This window comes from Hordeum vulgare, chromosome 7H, assembly GCF_904849725.1.
Source record: "Hordeum vulgare subsp. vulgare chromosome 7H, MorexV3_pseudomolecules_assembly, whole genome shotgun sequence".
Classification (NCBI taxonomy): domain Eukaryota; kingdom Viridiplantae; phylum Streptophyta; class Magnoliopsida; order Poales; family Poaceae; genus Hordeum; species Hordeum vulgare.
The window spans coordinates 199,383,881-199,388,880 of NC_058524.1; positions in this window are offsets into that span (position 1 = coordinate 199,383,881).

Below are 5,000 nucleotides of genomic sequence, written 5' to 3' on the forward strand. Positions count from 1 at the left end.
GGTGATAACCTTGTGCGTGGCATGGAAGGATGCACGTACGGGCACACGGCCCAAAAAACGTGAACGTGAGGAAACGGGAAAAACGGGTACGGGGCCGTGTTGCAATAAACCGGGCGCACACCATGGAAAACTAGGGCAAACCATGTGCGTGGCATGGACGGATGCACGTACGGGCACACGGGCCAAAAAACATGAACGTGAGGAAACGGGGAAAAAGCGGGTACGGCGGACGTGTTGCAAAAAACTGGGCGCGCACCATGGAAAACAGGGGAAAACTATGTGCGTGGCATGGACGGATTCACGTACGGGCAGATGTGCCAAAAAACGTGAACCTGAGGAAACGGGTAAGAACTGGGTACGACGGCCGTGTTGCAAAAAACAGGGCGCCCGCCATGGAAAACTGGTGAAAACCATGTGCGTGGCATGGAAGGATGCACGTACGGGCACACGGGCCAAAAAACGTGAACGTGAGGAAACGGGAAAAACGGGTACGGGGCCGTGTTGCAATAAACTAGGCGCGCACCATGGAAAACTAGGGCAAAGCATGTGCGTGGCATGGATGGATGCACGTACGGGCACACGGGCCAAAAAACGTGAACGTGAGGAAACGGGGAAAAACGGGTACGGCGTCCGTGTTGCAAAAAACTGGGCGCGCACCAAGGAAAACATGGGAAAACCATGTGCGTGGAATGGACGGATGCACGTACGGGCACACGGGCCAAAAAACGTGAACGTGAGGAAACGGGAAAGAACGGGGTACGACGGCCGTGTTGGAAAAAACTGGGCGCGCGCCATGGAAAACGGGTGAAAACCATGTGCGTGGCATGGACGGATGAACGTACGGGCACACGGGCCAAAAAACATGAACTTGAGGAAACGGGGAAACACGGGGTATGACGGCCGTGTTGCAAAAAACTGGGCACACCATGGAAAACGGGTGAAAACCTTGTGCGTGGCATGGAAGGATGCACGTACGGGCACACGGGCCAAAAAACGTGAACCTTAGGAAACGGGAAAAACGGGTACGGGGCCATGTTGCAATAAACCGGGCGCGCACCATGGAAAACTGGGGCAAACCAAGTGCGTGGCATGGACGGATGCACGTACGGGCACACGGGCCAAAAAACGTGAATGTGAGGAAACGGGGAAAAAATGGGTACGGCGGACGTGTTGGAAAAAACTGGGCGCGCACCATGGAAAACAGGGGAAAACTATGTGCATGGCATGGACGGGTTCACGTACGGGCAGACGTGCCAAAAAACGTGAACCTGAGGAAACGGGAAAGAACGGGGTACGACGGCCGTGTTGCAAAAAACTGGGCGCGCGCCATGGAAAACGGGTGAAAACCATGTGCGTGGCATGGACGGATGAACGTACGGGCACACGGGCCAAAAAACGTGAACTTGAGGAAACGGGGTAACACGGGGGACGACGGCCGTGTTACAAAAACTGGGCGCGCACCATGGAAAACGGGTGAAAACCTTGTGCGTGGCATGGAAGGATGCACGTACGGGCACACGGGCCAAAAAACGTGAACGTGAGGAAACGGGAAGAACGGGTACGGGGCCGTGTTGCACTAAACTGGGCGCGCACCATGGAAAACTGGGGCAAACCATGTGCGTGGCATGGACGGATGCACGTACGGGCACACGTGCCAAAAAACGTGAACGTGAGGAAACGGGGAAAAAACGGGTACGGCTTCCGTGTTGCAAAAAACTGGGCGCGCACCAAGGAAAACATGGGAAAACCATGTGCGTGGAATGGACGGATGCACGTACGGGCACACGGGCCAAAAAACGTGAACGTGAGGAAACGGGAAAGAACGGGGTACGACGACCGTGTTGGAAAAAACTGGGCGCGCGCCATGGAAAACGGGTGAAAACCATGTGCGTGGCATGGACGGATGAACGTACGGGCACACGGGCCAAAAAACGTGAACTTGAGGAAACGGGGAAACACGGGGTATGACGGCCGTGTTGCAAAAAACTGGGCGCACCATGGAAAACAGGTGAAAACCTTGTGTGTGGCATGGAAGGATGCACGTACGGGAACACGGGCCAAAAAACGTGAACCTGAGGAAACGGGAAAAACGGGTACGGGGCCGTGTTGCAATAAACCGGGCGTGCACCATGGAAAACTGGGGCAAACCAAGTGCGTGCATGGACGGATGCACGTACGGGCACACGGGCCAAAAAACGTGAACGTGAGGAAACGGGGAAAAAGTGGGTATGGCGGACGTGTTGCAAAAAACTGGGCGCGCACCATGGAAAACAGGGGAAAACTATGTGCGTGGCATGGACGGATTCACGTACGGGCAGACGTGCCAAAAAACGTGAACCTGAGGAAACGGGAAAGAACGGGGTACGACGGCCGTGTTGCAAAAAACTGGGCGAGCGCCATGGAAAACGGGTGAAAACCATGTGCGTGGCATGGACGGATGAACGAATGGGCACACGGGCCAAAAAACGTGAACTTGAGGAAACGGGGAAACACGGGGTATGACGGCCGTGTTACAAAAATTGGGCGCGCACCACGGAAAACGGGTGAAAACCTTGTGCGTGGCATGGAAGGATGCACGTACGGGCACACGGGCCAAAAAACGTGAACGTGAGGAAACGGGAAAAACGGGTACGGGGCCGTGTTGCCATAAACTGGGCGCGCACCATGGAAAACTGGGGCAAACCATGTGCGTGGCATGGAAGGATGCACGTACGGGCACACGTGCCAAAAAACGTGAACGTGAGGAAACGGGGAAAAAACGGGTACGGCGGCCGTGTTGCAAAAAACTGGGCGCGCACCATGGAAAACAGGGGAAAACCATGTGCGTGGAATGGACGGATGCACGTACGGGCACACGGGCCAAAAAACGTGAACCTGAGGAAACGGGAAAGAACGGGGTACGACGGCCGTGTTGCAAAAAACTGGGCGCGCCATGGAAAACGGGTGAAAACCATGTGCGTGGCATGGACGGATGAACTTACGGGCACACGGGCCAAAAAACGTGAACTTGAGGAAACGGGGAAACACGGGGTACGACGGTCGTGTTGCAAAAAACTGGGTGCGCACCATGGAAAACGGGTGAATACCATGTGCGTGGCATGAACAGGTGCACGTACGGCCACACGGGCCAAAAAACGTGAACGTGAGGAAATGGGAAAAAACGGGCACGGGGGCCGTGTTGCAAAAAACTGGGCGCGTACCATGGAAAACGGGTGAAAACCATGTACGTGGCATGGACGGATGCATGTACGGCCATACGGGCCAAAAAACGTGTAAACGGGGATCCGGGGAAAAACAGTGTACCCCTTCTTCACAAACGAAGGGCAGGGGTCCCAAGGGGGGCTAAAACCCTTGGGTATATTGGGGAGGAGGGGGCTCCTCCCTGCTTGGGTGTGGGAAATCGGTGGGTTTGCATATGAAATCATATGCAAACCTCCCGCTTCTCCCGTAACTCTTGCTTTTCCCAAACGTTGGCTCGGATGTCCCGTCGTTCTCCTGCCCGTGTACGACTCATGCCAAATTCTGATCCGTCGGTCGAACGGCTGTTCGGGTTGCAGAAAAGTACGTATCGTTTCCGCACACGGTCAGGTCGATGTGATCTCGTGCCGCGTTGTCCCGTCGGTCCCGTGTACGACTCGTGCCAAATTCTGATCCGACGGTCCAACGGCCGTTCGGGTTGCAGAAAAGTACGTATCGTTTCGCACACGGTCAGCTTGACGGGATATCGTGCAGCCTTGTCCCGCCGGTCTCGTGTACGTGTCCCGTGAAATTCTGACCCAACAGCCTAACTTGGCTCGGGAAACAGGAAAGTAGCATATCCCGTGCATGAGACCGACTAGACAAAGTTGCAACGACGTTGCCTTTCGGAATATAGTTGCCCCCAAAACTTTATCGTTCCGGGTGTGACACACGCGTCCTTCGTGTAAACCTCCCGTGCATTGCACGGGCGGATGATCGGTTCGCTTGACCGATGTAGGCTACAAACACATGAGCGTCTTTGGACCCGTGTCTGCTGGTATGTTGCGTTTCGGAATATAGTTGCCCCACATGGTCAGGTCGATGTGATCTCGTGCCGCGTTGTCCCGTCGGTCCCGTGTACGACTCTTGCCAAATTCTGATCCGACGGCCCAACGGCCGTTCGGGTTGCAGAAAAGTACGTATCTTTTCGCACACGGTCAGCTTGATGGGATATCGTGCAGCATTGTCCCGCCGGTCCCGTGTACGTGTCCCGTGAAATTCTGACCCAACAGCCTAACTTGGCTCGGGAAACAGGAAAGTAGCATGTCCGTGCATGAGACCGACTAGACAAAGTTGCAACGACGTTGCCTTTCGGAATATAGTTGCCCCCAAAACTTTATCGTTGCGGGGGTGAGACACGCGTGATGTGGTCTCTCTGGACGCTTCCTTCGAGTAAACCTCCCGTGCATTGCACGGGCGGATGATCGGTTGGCTTGACCGATGTAGGCTACAAACGCATGAGCAGCTTTGGACCCGTGTGTGCTGGTACGTTGCCTTTCGGAATATAGTTGCCCCCTAAACTTTATCGTTGCGGGGGTGACACATGCGTGATGTTGTCTCTCTGGACGCCTCCTTCGAGTAAACCTCCCGTGCATTGCACGGGCGGATGATCGGTTGGCTTGACCGATGTAGGCAACTAAACGCATGAGCAGCTTTGGACCCGTGTGTGCTGGTACGTTGCCTTTCGGAATATAGTTGCCCCCAAACTTTATCGTTGCGGGGGTGACACATGCGTGATGTTGTCTAACTGGACGCCTCCTTCGAGTAAACCTCTCGTGCATTGCACGGGCGGATTACTCGGTTGGCTTGACCGATGTAGGCTACAAAAGCATCAGCAGCTTTGGACCCGTGTGTGCTGGTACGTTGCCTTTCGGAATATAGTTGCCCCCAAAACATTATCGTTGTGGGGATGACACACGCGTGATGTGGTCTCTCTGGACGCCTCCTTCGAGTAAACCTCCCGTGCATTGCACGGGCGGATG